The sequence below is a fragment of the Struthio camelus genome, chromosome 5 (assembly GCF_040807025.1).
Source record: "Struthio camelus isolate bStrCam1 chromosome 5, bStrCam1.hap1, whole genome shotgun sequence".
Lineage (NCBI taxonomy): Eukaryota > Metazoa > Chordata > Aves > Struthioniformes > Struthionidae > Struthio > Struthio camelus.
In genome coordinates, this window is record NC_090946.1 from 34,228,796 (window position 1) to 34,245,511 (window position 16,716).

Here is a 16,716-nt window from a genome sequence, read left to right on the forward strand (position 1 = left end):
AAACAGTTCATAGTTGCAGAAGTGCACTAGATAACCATTAAAATCTGGCTAATATAGAGCAATTTAAATATGAGGCCAAAGCAGCTTCTAGTTACAGATGATAACACAGATTGGACTGGTACAAAGGAATGTGCAGCATAAAGCTTTAGTTTTCTTTTGTCACATCTTTAGTCATCTAATTCCATTGAATCAGATCTGTGTGACCATTTTCACTAGTTATTTCTAACTAGAACCTGCTTCTGTGGTCCTTCTCTACTCAGGAAGAAAAGCTGGATTTAATTTTTTTTTTCCTGGACTAAACAGGCAAATTTAAAGAGTTTGAAGATTAGGGGCTTTCTAGGTAGCAAATGGGAGGAAAGAGGTGTAGTGAGGGGGAGATTTAGCATAACTGTTATGATCCCAAACCACTGAAAGGTCAAAAACATTTATTACTTTGCTCCTTGGCACCTGATACATTGAACAGCTCTTTCAAGCAAGCGCAGAATAAGACTAGAAAGACTACTGAGTGAATGCTGGAGCATTCTCTCTCTTCCTTTGGATCACTGTCTACTTGGCCTTTGCCATTATTGTCATTATTTAAATCTCTGACGTCATTTTTTTTTTCCCTGCGTCTACTAGCGCTCCATGGACTTTTTAGTTCTGAGGATGGGAAAGACTGTGGTGATATATTCTGACCACTACCTACCTATATCAAGTTCATTTCTACATGGAAATCTCTGAGGAAGACATTGCTGTTCAGGTGTGTAAGCATTGTTCTGCCTGCTGTAAGGATGTACAAGCTGCTGCTAAGCATTTGAACCGGGAAGAAGCAGGCTGTTCTAGTGTGGAGGCAGTAGAGGGGTGACTGTCCATGTATGGTTAGAACTATACCCCAAATTTCCAAGAATCAGGGACGGTTGACCTTTTCATCTGTTAGCTCTAAAAGGCCTCAGGTTGCTAACTATCACAAAGTAGACTGCTTGAAGGAAACCTCATGGGTTTTTCCTTACCTATCTTGGATTTCTTTACAGTAGGAGTAAATTGTCCTTAAGTAAATTCACTTCCTTTTACTTCATTCTTTCTGTCCAGCCTTACTAACCACAGAAATCTTCAGCTGAACAAATGGGAAGTCCAAAATCTGAGAGCTCTTTGTCCAAGATAAGGGAGTTCTTTGTGAGATCATATTAAACATAAATACACACTGCAAAAGAAACCATCTGAATTATCTCCTCAAATGCATAATACATTAAGTTTGACATTTCTTGCAAGAAATTTTTAGTGGATGCGAAATTGAAGACAAGTTAAAAAGGGAAGGCAAGAGAAAGGAACTGAAACAAATGAGTGTCAAAGGAAAAGTTATAGTTAAATAATCTGTTACAGTGGACTGAATGAATTATATGAATAAAGCGGCTTGCTATATACACTTGCTTTAATAGCAGGCAGGGAAAAGTTGACCTGCATATAAACAGTATTCAGGACAATTTAACTGAAAACTTGGTGAAGGCCCAGAAGCATAAAAAAGTCAAAAATGTTTTAAAACTGTTTTTAATATAGAATGCTAGGGTGATATTTTAATAAAATACCAGTTTTAATTTTAAAACTGATTTCCCAATCCCTTTGATAAATTTTGATACAATCTTCGCTAAGCTTTTACAAAGCAAATACAATTGAATTGGAGATGGGAATGATGAAAATAGTTAAATCCTTTAGTGATGTATGAGCTTTTTTCTTTTTCTTATTTTATAATATAAATATATTGTACTATGCGAGCTCAAAAGCATCGCGCCTTACATGCTAGATTAATACAGTAAAAAAAGCAGAAACGATTAGCGTTCCTCTGCATCTCCTGGATCTTCACCCAACTTATTCATACCGTTCCTCCCTCATCTTGAGAAAATTCTGTGTAAATAATATCAGTAGTGGTAGGGCTACCGCCAGAGCTGCGGAAGGATATAAATCTTAAACCTCCTGCCAGTTTCTTGCCTATGCAATAGAAGTAAACTTTCTTTGAGCAAACACTTGACCATAGGCCGTTAGACAAAAAGGGTATGCTATGTCTTCCATGAATAAGTGCTGAGTTGGCTGGAGGAGAGCTGGGTCTGAGTCTGCTGGTCTTATATCAGCCGCTGACAATGAGTTTTAACAATAGCAGGAAAAGCTTAAAAGCATTATAGGGTTGAGAATCTGTAGGAATTATTTAGCAGAAATTGGAAACACAAAGGAGCAATTGAGCAGAAGAGATTTCACCCTTAAATGTAGTGCATGCGTATTTTTGGTATGCATGAGTATTCTAACTCAAATTGTACAAGTTTAGTCAATGTTACATAAGAAAAACAAAATCTGACTGAGAGATGTGAAAAAGTAACTGTAAATAGGGAATCATTAGCAAATGGAAATATTTCTAGAGGGGTCTGTTTTTTAGGCCCACGTACTATTTAACATGTTTAATCAGTAAAAGAATACAAAATAGTTTCCAATATAGCTATATAAAACATGGAAGAGTGGTAAAAATGGCCAGACACAATAGTTATACACAGCAGTCTAGTTCACATGGTTGGCCTGAACCTTGCATTTTAGTACAGCTGCATGTCATGTTTTACAACTGTGAACAAAGAACAGTTTGCTAGGCAGAAAACTGAATCTCACAAGAGAAGATAGCATTGTGCATTTGTTCTTCTATTTTTTTAATGATGAATAACTAACTGGAAATGGGATTCTGACACACACATGGTATTATCTGTACATTACAGCAAATGTACATCTGAGCTATTTTTCCCTTTTCTGGTTTTTGCTTTTATTAATTTGATAATAGAAGCATCTTAAACAAAAAATCACACAGTAGCATGTTCTGTTTTTTCCTTACAAATGTAAATTTTTTTATTTTTTCCATCCAATTTCATTTTTTCCAAACTAATTCAGCTATTTCATTTTGTTCAATGTCTTCCTTGATTAAGTATTATCTTTGCTTCCAATGTAAAATTAGCACTTAGGAGTAAGGCTGTCACTTGTCACTTATTAAGGCTGAGCCATTAAAGTTGTTTTCCCCTAGTGGCTTGCATAGAAGCAAGACCAAAATCTTGGTAGTTTTTAAAGACTGTCTGCTACTGATGACTGTAGACACTTGATACACTGACAGTCCAGATGGAATTAAGCTGACCTTTATATTGGGAAATATTTTCCCTGGTAATTACAAAAGAAAAGGAAACTGTAAATTCTGAGTGGACTAGGTCAATGAGTGGGTCCTCCTAGCCTAACTACAAAATGGGAACAATGTCATTACTTTCTAAGACATATTCAGGGCTAAATTCAAAAGTCCAGGCAAACTGCTCGGAATCACCATTTGAAAGTGACTTTGTCTGCTGGGAGGCATTGTCAAACTTACGCTCACCAGCTGCTGCACTTTATAGTGTAACTACAACATATGAAACATGATCTAGCTAAGTACGTTAGACATCGAGTTAGGCATTCTGAACATCCAGTTCAAGGAGCCTTCATCTTTTTTTTTTTTTTGGGGGGGGGACAATCACCAGCTGTTTTCTTCCAGAATTTGTGCAACAAATATTCAGTGCAGTGGAAAAGCCTGTGACTATGCTATTATCAGAAGTATGGCTAAAAAAGACTGTGTTAGATGTAAAATATTTGGTTTGGGAACTGATGGGATTCAGCAGTGACAGTACAGATTAAAACTCTGGCTAAAAAACTCACCTAAGTCTTTACCCAGCCTCATAAATGAGTTGTTCGTGTTGTGCTGAGCACTACTGCCATGGCCATGCTATTTCAATATCCAGCTTTGGGATTCATGCACATGCATCTCCATAAGGATTTACTTGTAGCATGCGGACATATATAGATGCAGCTCTCACAAAGCATCTTTATTTTTTTATTTACTTACTCTGTTTTCCTCTTCAGGTCAAATAATCTTCAATAAACCCTGGTCTTCTCTTTACTGTCTTTGTTTTCCCCCTTTATTAACTCATCTTGGTTAAACATAGGCCTCAATATGAGTTCATTTCTTCATATAACTTTCTGAGAGTAACTAATAGTATTGATGTGTGCCTTTTTCATCCTGTATCCCTAAAACCAAGGGAGTGATATTGAGTTCATTAATTAAACTGACAGATCTTTCAGTAAGGTTAGGTAATATACAGTAATCTTCCCGCACTGCTTATTTGCAATGGCTTATCCTCCTCAGGGTCTTCTGAGAAGCTATTGATGCCTTGGCTTTTTTCCATCCTCACTGCTGTTGCTGATGATATCATCAGTGTGAATTTCAATTAAGTTCATAATGACTGTCATACTCAGTGTGCCTATAAAATGTGCATCTCATTATTAATGGAGCCCATGACCAAAACCACAAAATTACTGTCCATTTTATACATAAAATGAAGAATCTATAGCTGTACCATATATATCAACTTTTAACTATTGTACCTCAGAAAATGTTCTGGTAGAAAAACGGTTTTGCCTTTCACAGTTCCTTCTGCTTATTTGTTTCTTGCATTTTACCTAGCATGGAGAATGAAAATAGCCTGCCTTCATTTTTGCATTTTACTGAGTTTTAGCCAGTCAGTCAGTTCTGCAATGTTTGCTTTGTAAACATCAAAAGAGAACATTTAATTGCTTTTACAAAAGAGGTTTGTTCTTGATATGTAAAAAGACAATCAGAGCAACTGCTGTTAGTAGTCTTGGCTTTATGAAAAATGATTCCCTTCCTCAATGTTTAATTAAGTGGCAATTAAAGTTGAACAAGTGTTTTAAGCTAACATAATATATTTTGTCAGACCAATAGATATAATTAATGATGGACTGAAATGGGCATCTTTGTATCAAGACTCAGAAGCAATATATTATGCATCCCTTTTGCAACAAGGGATGTTAAAATAATGTCTAAGGTAGCATAACTTAATCTGAAGGAGAAATATAGAAACACTGAAATCAAGCATGTAAGTAGAGATTATTGTCATCCATATTCTCTTTAAATTCAGATAGAGTCCAACTATCCTCTGAAATCTGCTGTTATCATAATTAAAGAAAACCTTATGCATCATCTCTAGTTTTATTTTTGCTAATGAGTTCTTTAATATGATTTTTCAGTTTATTTTTTTGAAGACAAAAGATGATGTAATTACTGGTATGGATTAAACTTGCAACAGTAACGATTCTCTGGAAAACTGAGTGTGTCAGTATCAATCAAAATATTATTTAGCTGAATACAAGATTGCTTAACAAAAGCAGTAGAAAAAGGGAAATATAGTTATACAAACTATGATGTCAGCTACTTTGAGGCACTAATTCTGCTGCTCCTGCCCTTCCAGGTAACTTAAATGCCTTCTGATTAAAACCATATGAAGCTTTGATTCTGGGATTCAAGAGGCCATATGAATGCATATATTAGAAAGGAGTTGTTCCGGATGGTAACCGCTTTATTTCTGAGATCACAAAATTGTGACGGAATTGGTGGAAGGCAGAGCAGTACACCTTGTTTCCTTGTGGAACCTGCTTAAGATGGACTTCAGTAAGTTTTTCCCAGCCGGTCTGTTGTTCCTCATGAAGTGAACATAAGCAAGGCTCTCAAGGACGTCAGGTAACAAAGTACTGAAGTTTTGAATTGTTATTGATTCTGTTGTTGTTTAGAAAAATCTCATGTAACTGCAAGAACATCTTACCGTGGAAGTACTAGATTTGTTCCAGAGATGTTTTTAAATAATGGCTGAGGTCTTGGTCACTAGGATAATTTAGGGCTTTACTAAACATAGGATAGCAGGAAAAACGCATGAAGATTGTCGAAGTGGTGCTGTATTAGTATTTTCTTAGAAAGCATTGTCTATTTAGAATCCCCTGCTCTCCTCTGCCCCTGTCCAAACGTATTTATGAATTACCATGGAGGTCATTATGCAAAAGCCAAGCAAAATTCCATTGATCACTCTACTGCATCTCCAGATCCTCTCAGCAGTGTACCTATTTAAGATCATTTTTTGAAATGTACACCTCTGTATATGTCCAAAGCAATGTGACTGTGGCATAAATGTAGAAATTAGTCTGTTAGTCCTGGCAAAGAAGAACATTTTCAATATTCTGTGTTATCCATTGCTTTGGTGGGCTCTATTAGATATATCTTGTGTTATTTCCCTTGGGGAGGTAATCTTATTATTAGGAAATTTTTCTCATTTGCTGCAAAATTCAGATCACTTTCCCTGTGTGCATTCCCTTTCAAGCCAGTGGGACCACTTACCTCAACACAGAGTGCAAAATCATTCCTTTGTTCTTCTCTGTGCTACATCAGTGCTGTAATGAAAGAAAACTGAAAGTAGTATCTGCAGGAGTGACCTATTTATTTATTTCTAATTGCAGACAAATACCAATTACTTCCTCTGGCCAAAACAGTAAGAGAGAATTGATTAACACATATTTTAACTTAATCTCTTCAAATGAGAAAATCCATTTTGGAGGACTTCACAGATGAATAGCCAGTCTGTCTGACACTTTGAAGGAGAAACAACTAGTTTCAACAAAAACATTTCTGCACTGATTGGAACTGCTTCACTTTCTTGCTTAATCTAAAAATTTCTTCCATTAAGATCTGAATTGGCATAAATGAGAACATAAGGAAAAATACACTTTATTATAAACATGCAATCATTTTAACTTCTAAGTTAGAACAGTGACATTCTTTAAAGTGCTCTAAAGTAGGAGCTGGGAGGGATTATAATCACTTTGCTTAATGTGCTGAGCGAAATAGATAAATTATGTTCAGTTTTTGTGTTTCAGGCCAGGAGGTTTGGGGAAGAGATCAAATGAAAATAAAGAACATCATGTGCAATGGAATAGGAAATTCTTTAATTCTAGTTGTGATCTCATTGGTGGTGGAAGAACTGACAGTAACTGCTGCTTGGGGAGTACTCATCTTACAATCTGCTAAGTTCTACGGAAAAAAAATGTCACTAGCAGAAGTAAGTCTCTCATGCATGCATTCTACGTAAAGACAGTAAATGTGTATGCTGTGAAGTGCAGTGAGAAAGTATAGCAGGGAAAAATTGTCTTGCTAAAACTGAATAGGAATAAAAGAGGGAGCCAATCTCATTTCCTAGTATGCAACGATATTTACAGGAGTCAGGAAGGAATTTACTCCTGTGGATACCTTTAAAAAAGTGAGGAGATATAAGACTGTTCTTGGTTTTGTTGTTTATCTAATCAAGCAGATGAAAGGGCAGCAGGCTCAACAGAAATTTCTCTGAACTAGTATTGATCTAGAATGAATTCTCTGAACTAGTAATTAATCTTTTTGTTTGTTCTCTTTTGACGTAATTCTCAGTAGTCCAATGAGTACAACAGAAGAACTAAAACCAAAAAATCATCCGTTGGCTGAAAGAATAGAAGTACACGTGAATACTTCTTGTACTAGTGAGTATTGTAGAAGATAATAAAGAGTTACATTTCAGAGAGTCTTTAGCAGGTATATAATTGCCTTCATCTTTGGGAATTTCTTTATGTCCTGAGCTCTTTTGACTGAACAAAATGTGCAGTCACCAATAGTTTCTGTGCAGCAGTTAGTTAGAAATAATTGAAGCTGTCCAGAATATGAAGCAGATACTTGATGAGCCCGTATCGTGAGCCACTGATGACTGTACAAAGACACAGGAACCTGCATTCACGAGGGAATGTGATAGAACATGTCTGTGTGTCCAACACCTTCAACCATGTGCTGTCAATCATTGCAGACATCCTGAGAATTACCACATAATGAAGGTAGGCTGCTTACTGTGTGAAAATGCCAGAGAATATGGGTGGGACACCATCATATGCACCTTCAAGTTAAAATTTTAAATAATCATTCAAAGACAATGTGCATAGATTCAATTTTTTTGGCCTAGCATCCTGCTTGAGAAAATTTGGTTTAATAAGAATTTTATAACACCTAGTTAAGACTGAAAAAATGTGAAATACCTATTTTTTAAATTTAGGTAAGAATATTGGGTGTTTTTTATGGTGGAAGAGGTGAGATTACTGGCAGTAGAGGAGAAACAGGGCTTTTTGGGGACTGTAGAAAGGGGAAGTTGAAATACTAAAATATTATGATGACAGAAGTTTCCTCAGTAAGTTGGTCTGAGGAGACATTGCAGAAGGATGCAGGTTTTAGTTCTTACGCAATAAAAAAAAAACCCCGAGCACATGCTTCTGTTGCAGTTAATATCACTACTGTGGCATTATAGACTTTAGTGAGGCAGAGACAAGACCATCTACATCTCTGTCACAAACTCAGCTCTCTCACTTCCTCATAGGCTAGAAGGGAAAATCTATATTTTGAAATGTGTACCTGAAATTACATTTTGAGCTCTCTTTTCTTATTTACAATTGCTTTTCCTGTTTCCTTTAATTACCAGTTTACTTTGCTCCCTCCCAGCTCAGCTCAGCTCCCCACCTCTCAGTTGCTATAGTCTATCTCCTGCTCCCTAAAAAAATTTGTGTTCTCTTTGCCTCCCACAGTTCAAAACACTCAGTTTCTGACTGCAGGAAAATGCAATTATGTAAAAAGGAAAACCAGTTTTACTCTATTCTGAGTCATTTGCAGAAATAGAGGCCTAGTTTCTTGACTACACTTTTTGAGCCAAGCAGATCTAAAACAAGCTCAAAGCATCAACTTGGCAATCCATTTACAAGACGTCAGGAATCAAAGAATATTTTAATGATTTGGTCAAATAACTCCAGGCAAATCACACTTTAAACTGGTAAGATATGAAAGACTGATATGTAAGATTGGAAATCATGATTAAAAACAAAATTTCTTTGATGCTTTGCTGGATGATCTTATATTATTTTTCCAAACAAATCCAGGAGCAACGTGAATGTTTATATTACAGAGAACACCAAGCAAAAAAGCATCAATCCTACAGGTCTAAGGTGTGAAAAAGCGAAAGTTGTTATCATGCTTAATGCATATTGCAATTGCATTATATAATTCTAAATTATTCTTAGGGGATCTGCAGTATGTTTTGAACTGTGGGCAGACTTAGATTACAGAGTTCAGGAAAAAATACAGAAAACATGTTTTGCCATTGCCTCATGTCCCAAATAGCTGATATGGGGGATTTAAGCAGCGTCCAATAATATGCAAATAAAATGGCAGCATTTTGCATTAACTTTGCACAGTTGTGAACAGAAGAAGCAGAAGAAAAATTGATAAAAAGGCCTCTGTCTGTCGATGGTCGGTTAGCAAATTAAACTAAACTAAAGCTCTCATTCAGTAAAACACCTAAACTCACTCACAAATTTCAGCCTGTAGATAGTCCCATTGAAACCAGTCAGAATCACTGACATTATTTCCAAAGAACGTACTTTTTTTAGACTAGACACAGTAAAGCATTTGAATACCTGATAATTAGGTGTGTCGGCCCTATGGCTCCCCAAATGGAAGCCAGAACCTTAAATTATTACCCAGAGCTCCCCACACAGCACCCAAGGAGGGTCAGGGATCTCAAAATGGGATCTACAAGAGGCATCTCTTATGGCTAGGGTTAGAAATGCTGAGGAGAGGAGTAGGGCTGTTTCTGAAATCTCCCATTTCTCTGAGGCTTAGATAGACTGCTCAGGTTTGTAAGGAAATACTTCCATTCACATAGCATTACAGCCCTGGACCCTCACTTGAAAGTAGGTGTCTAGCATCAAGAGCAAATAGGAAGCTACCTGTGTAAAGAGGTATCTGGAAGAATAAACATCCGTTCCTCCACTCTCACGGCAAAGAGCGCAAATCAGACTGTTTTCTTTTAAAATGTAGTCAGTAATAGCAGTAGTGACCTTTTGCATGTCTAGAATTTCCCTTGTCTTTAAAGAGCTGCTCAGTTTTAACCCCCATCATATCTAAACCTGATCAGGATTAAGTTTCTCAAGGAAATCACTAGCAAAGTTAACCAAGCTATTGCAGAGAGATACCCAGAAGTGGTGCTCTCATTTGGGTTAATGCTACAGCTGAGTTCTAGTGAAGTCCTTCAGGAATCTTCTCTTTACGTATTCTTGTGCGTTTGTTCTTTAAATGTGATGGGTAATTCATAAAGTTTCTTCTTTTACCCACACACACACACACACACACGCACATATAAAAATAAATAAAAATTCAAAATATACATCCAAGCATCTTTGGATAACTAAACGCTACTGCAGAGAGTCTCATCCTTCAGTTGCTTGTCAAAATAAAAATAGGTACAAAAAAAAAACTTGATACCATGACTAAGATTTTTTTTTCCTTGCTTTTAAAAATATACTTAGGATGATGCCTAACATGATGGCTATTTACAAGCAAATGAGAAACAATATTTCTGCCATAGTTTCTCTCCTTAAAAAAAAAAAAAAACCTGCCCTCAACAGAAACTAACATTAATAATGGCATGAGAACCCAAATAGTGGAGTAACTGCTGATAATAGCAGAGAAATACAGAGGAATATTTAAGTCAAGACAGTCTGAATGCCAGTCTTGTACTTTCTACACTCTGTATGGCTGAGACCTTTATTTCCCTTCAGAGGATGTTGAGGATTTCTGCAAGTTTAAAATAAATTGTATCTAAAAAAAAATCAAAGTTACAACTTTGCAACTGTGTTTCCTTTTAATTAAGTTCTGCAGCTTCTCTTCTGATGTACAATTTCATGACTATAATAGAGAGATTTCATTGCCAAATGCCTGACATTGTTATTTATTTTTCCTTCACTTATAGGCACTTGCAGAGGAAAGAAATGATTGGACTAAGGTAGATGTGGAAAACAATGTGTTTGTTCATATGGAAAATTGAGTTTATTTATAAACCTCACAGTCGACTTCTGATTCCATTTCAAAAGCTTTTGAAAATAATTGAACAAATGTGTTTGCTAAATTAAAAAATAAATTTAAGTGAATTTCTGTTTAGCCAGAATGAGTGCGAGTAGGTGGTGATTATGTGCAAATGACTACGGATTGAGACAGTGCAGTCTTAATTGCTGGGTGGAAATGAGTGCTCTATCCATGTCATGGCTCACATGTCCTTTCTCAGGTTTGTATCTGAATTGAGACTATGGCTTAAAGCAGGTTTCTGGTTTCTCTTCAGGCTCACCTCTTCTCTACTGTTTGCCCCTCTTTCTGCCTCATAGGATTCATCAAAGATGCCAATTCATGTGTGTCCTTGATTTAACAGGCAACACAAGCTAAGGTTGTAGAAATTCTTGAGACTTCGGAGTTTCCTCTCCCCACTAGAATCTGTCGGATTTTTGGGGTATACACATGGGGAAAAGTCAACACAGTATTTGGCCCAGTGAGGCATACTGATTTACTGAAAATACTGCTACACTTATAAATGTTCAGCTTTAGGGAGAGTTTTTGATTCCAACCTAAAGCCAAATGTTATGATTAAAAAAGGGGGAAATCAAGCTCCTCCATTTTAATACCTCATGTATGGAATAGACCAAGTTTCTACAACTGTTGTTTTGTATCATGTTCTCCTTTTGTTATAAAGTCATGCTTGGAGTCATTGCAAGATACAACTGAGTGCTACTTGGGTTGTTTATTGGTCAGAATTCTTCTGAAGATGGGCTGAACATCTGAATTCAGATTTCTCTCCACACAAACCATCAAACTGGCTGACGGACACTACTTGAATCTGGAAATGGTGATATGGTTCAGACTGGCAGAAATAAATGCTCCCCTGCCATTCACATTTGCCATTCTCAGTAGATTATTTTATCCTTTATTGTTTTACACTGGTTTCTGCATCAAGTTTTTCTTGGGAACAAGTATTTTTCAACTGGTATTGAAAAAAAATGTCTAGTCATATAAAGAAATTACTATTTCTCCCCTAAGAGGACAACTCCATCTTGGAGTTTTAACGTTAAAGACACGGGGCCAGAAAACAAAACACATACAGGATCAAACTGTAGCTCGTAATCCTTACATGGTTTGTTCTGGGACTACTTTAGCAATAGGGAATGTGGGACCCTCAGCTGGGACTAAAGCTTCTGGTGAATTTGAGTCTCTGCCTGTAGGAAGAAGATGCCCTGTGCATCCAGCCCAACTCAACTCTGCCCTGAAAAGGAGAAGGAGCCACTGTCATGTGAACAACCCCTGGAACTCCCCTCTTTTCCCCCAGCTTTCTGTGAGACGTGTCTCATGGCTCTCAGGTTTATGAAGATATTTTAGTGTTGCTTATATGGTCAGTCTTGCATGGCTAAGCCTTGTGCACATGAATGAGCATTGTTAAAGAGTGATCTGAAGGATAAGTACACATTTTGCTTGAGATCTGTTTGTCTCTCCAGAGTTGATATTTGTGTAGCAAACAACATATCTCCCAGCATATCCTATAGCTTGTTCATTACTCATCCACTGTATTTATAACAAGAGGGCATTATGTATTTTGTGTTTCCTAGCTGCAGCAGGCACAAAGTGATTCATCAGCTACATGAAAATAATGTCAACCAGAAAAGACCGTGCTTAGCTCAATCGTGGTAGCCATATTTCAAAACCTGCGGCCCTTTTTTCTATGATCTCTATCCCACTATACCACTCCAGCCATAAGAATTTCTGAAAAGAATCAGAGCTCAACAGTTGTTATTATTTCCAATATTCCCTAGTATTTCACACCATGCGAAAGACTGACCATTATTTTCAAAGTCACAGCTCAGGCTGGAAAGCACTGAAGGATGTATACTAGCATGACAATGAGATCGTACTTGACCCTGCAGGTCACTATATGTCTTCTACAGCGAGCTCTGTTTTATATAGATTTGTTTATTTACAATGCCTGTGGCTAAAGGGAGAATTCTGCCAGGTTTCAGACAATGTTTTTTCTCTTGTTCGTGCTAAAAGCAATGACTGAATCTGTGAGGCAATATTCAAGGCAGTAGAATTTATTCTAGGATTTTGATCCTGCAATGGGCTACTTGCATTGCACAGCCTCGAACATGGTGCTGTCTTTTCATGGTAGGGGCATTAGCTGGAGGAAAGTACAGATAGCTTTTTCCCATGTTTGAACACAAAGTAAGAGACCATTAAGGACAAATTTAATAAACTCACATTCAGAATATTCCTCATTTTTCACCTATATAACTGGCCATCTGCTGATAGTCTCTCATCCTTGAGGGATCATGAAGTGGATTCTTGAGGAACGTAAAATCCAGGATGTCTGTGAGATGAACAATAACATGAATAGAGATGAGAAACATTTAAATTCAAAAGCCCTATATTTCAAGAAACTGAGGAACTGAATTTTGCTGAGTTTCAGTCTGAAAGCAACATGACTGAAAGCCCTCATTGTCTGCAGTAAAGTCTCTGAGGAGTGGCATATCCCACCTGATGTGATTAATGCCTGTGCTTATTTCAGTGGCTGTTCAGGTGTTTCAAGTTTTAGCTGTGTGGCACTTGAGATGTGGGATGCTCTTGAGTCACAATCCCATTGCTAAAAAGATCTAGTCATCTTATTCATCTCTGAGCAAGGATGAATGTGTTCTCAGGAGCTACTCCAATATCTAACTGGTATTACAGCAGGGCCTTCCTAATATTCAGCCTAATTTTTTCCTGTCTGAATTTTATCCCTTACATAACTGAAAATCTCTAGGGGATTTTTTCCTATTCCTAGGCAAAGAACTTATTACGTGGCAAGGCTGAAATCTATTACTGAACGTTACTTCAGCCTAAATCCACACCAGCTAAATCTGAAAGGCTATGGAGTTTTGTTTAAAAAAAAAAAAAAAAAAAAAAAAAAAGAAAGTGACAGACTGCTCCAGACTTGAGCGAGAGATATCCCCTTTCCTATCTGTAAGGTCACGGACAATGTTGCCGGTGACTTATGACTTGATCCTGTAATGTGCTGTGTTCTTTATTTTAGCGCTCCCCAAGGGAGCAGGGGCATGGCTGAACATGCAGTAGGACAGAGTGAAGAGAAGTGCCCAGCTGGTACATTCACATGGCGCGAGGCAGAGCTATGCACAGGCACGAGTTCTTGAAAGCGGTAGATCATTATTAGAATGGAGCTGGCCCTAGCTAGTTAGCTTTATCAGCAAGGCTAATTATCTCAAATGCAGTGCCATATAACCCTAGCTACAGTGTTTTCAGCTCTGAAGCAGGCTCAGCTGACAGCAGGCTAGGGCTTTCTTTGCTGTGCAGATGGGCATATACATACTGAACTACTAGGGGAGGAAAAGGACCCTGATTCTCCCTTAAGAGTGTCTAACAAAGTCATCCAGCCATAGGTTTGGTTTCTCTCTCTCTGGCTCTGTATCTCTGTAACTGTCTAAGCAAACTGGAGCAACCTCAACATGAGTGCTTAAGAGACACCCAGATACCAAACAGTCCACCAGCTAGCACATGCACTTGGGAGATGGAAACCGTGGCTGAAGCAGTCATAGCAGGTGAAGGACTTCAATCTATGTCCTCAGCATCCCAGGTTAAAAAAACAATGCAATCATATACTCTGGTCTCACTCGTTCGTAGGTGTGTGTTTAGCCATATGATGTTGGCCGCGTCCTAATTCAGACAATCACATTCTGAATAATGGAGACTATAATCTATATTTGTAATTAGAGAAAATCAATATTTCTGTTCTCCAAAATTCTCATCTTTTGACATTGTGTGAAGGAGCTGCCTGTGCTCTACAGATGATGTGCCTGTAATCTGGAAGACTCCTCAGACATTCAGTAAGGGTTTCCAGCTGCATGTGACTGGCAGCATATGGTATATTTGTACTGACTCCACATTCCCTTTGCCATAGCCATGAAATGATTTCTGCCGTTCCCCCTCTTCTTCTTGGCTAAGTATCACGTAGTTAATAGTGAGTTTTTATCATTTTATTTCTCTATGTTTTCTCAAAGTGCTACAATTAATACTTAAATGGGCTTAGTTAGAGAAAGAGCAACGTATACTGGAATTTGCTAAGTTTAACAAAGACTGGGCCATGTGAACTGAGTTTCAGATATCTGCCTGTAGAGAAATGTGTGATTAAGAAGAGAGGAAAACCTAGCTAGACTGGGATTGAAGAACAGAGAATTTGCATATAGGAGGGAAAAGTTAAAAAGGAATCCTTAAATACTTGAGATAAGCTTTAGTATCCTTATATCTTTATTTGAACCAGGCTGTTGAACATTCATAGTCTATCTCTCTCACATCTATGTCCCTTGAGATATGCCTTGTATAATTTGTTACTTAGGGAGTAATACATTTGTAAGAGCTGATGTGGATCTAGATCTATCCTTCTTAGGCTAGCTAATGCCCAATAGTGACTTGCCTCCTATATAAGGGAAAGAAGCTTTGGGGGAGTGCTCTCACTACATTCCATTTTGTACCAAGACTTTCAAAGAGCTATGTAGCGTGATACTCTTTTTATGGTATTGGCTAGCATTTCCTGCTTCCTAGATAGTGGAGTGCAGAGATTAACAGGACTCTTTTTTTCTCCCTTCTGTTCTCTTTGCCTCTCCTACCCATTGCCCTAGGTAAACTTTTCATTAAATTCCTGTGGCAATTAAAGAAAGGTTGGCAATATGGTTATAGAAAGCAAGCTGGGTGGAGTATGAATCCCAGATAAGTCTTCATGTGTATAAACATCTTTATCTTAATGTATCGTGCAAAAGATAGGAAGAGGGGCTTTTGAGGTACAATGGACAGCAGATGAACTGCGGATTCGCTTGCTGGTTCTCATATCCATTTGTACATTACTGAATTTGCTCTCATATTTTTGAAATGCTGATGACTCAGATGTGGATCATTTCTTGTAAATTCGGTGCAAGTTGGCTGAAACTTTAACATCTCAGGGAGTCTTAATAGCTTTCTAGATTTGACTTGTTCAAAATGCTGTTCAGACATGACCTGCCTTCCAACGCTTCAATAAAACAGCATACATAAGTAGTGTTTTTAGAAGCAAACAAATAACTCTTAATACTTTATTTATTACCGGTTGTACATTTCTACAAATTATAAGTTTGTGAACACATTGCAAATATTTTAGACAGGCATTATTTGGAAAAACCTTGTAAGTTTCTTAGCAAACATTTTCTTTACTGCTGAATCACAAATGACTGAAAAACTCCAATATGCAAACTCAAAAAATGATAGGGGGTTGTTAGCAATGATAATCATGCGATGGTGTGTCATTTGTTGGTTAGAACACTTACATAAAGCACTGATCTAGTGCAAATTTTGTAATTCACAATTGCATAAAACATTGAATTTCATTCCTCTTTATAGAATTTCTCTGCCATAAATATCTCCTGCTGGTAGATCCTGTCAGTTCAAATGTCTCTCAAAGTCACCCGGAAAAGACTGCAACCACAGCTGAATACAAGCACTTTTTCAGAATCATACTGAAGGTAATGTTTTCCTTCTTTGCTCTTTACTTTGCCATGATTAGACTCCCTATAGATAGAACTGAGACAGAAAGATGTGATTGACCCAAGTTTGTAGCATTAACTAGTAATCAAACTGGCAGTAGTAATATATCCTCTGGATACTTGGTCTCTGTTTAGGCCACTGTTACAGAATGTCTACTGCTACTTCCACTTAAAGGATAGATGATATGGAGGTCTAAAATTAAAAGCCAAACTTCAATAAATTATTGCCACCCAACAGTACTAAAGAAAAGACAAGGCAAACAAAATGCAAGTAATATCAGCTTTTGCTCAGTAAAAACATACCTTCTTGAATGCAGCTGTGTTACTCCTGCTATCTGTTGAAAGAGATATATAACTAACTGTTATAAACTATGCTATCATATTCTAAATAAGTGATATTTTTCA

General features: G+C 37.3%; 1 long non-coding RNA gene across 1 annotated transcript; it reads left to right on the top strand.

Moving 5' to 3' along the window:
- The first annotated feature begins 472 nt into the window (after positions 1-472).
- LOC138067462 (uncharacterized) lies at positions 473-16,290 on the top strand. The gene is made up of 6 exons (XR_011141442.1): positions 473-739; positions 5,295-5,563; positions 6,734-6,929; positions 7,292-7,380; positions 10,683-10,715; positions 16,169-16,290. It is a non-coding gene; the product is annotated as an uncharacterized lncRNA (long non-coding RNA).
- Positions 16,291-16,716: the final 426 nt, after the last annotated feature.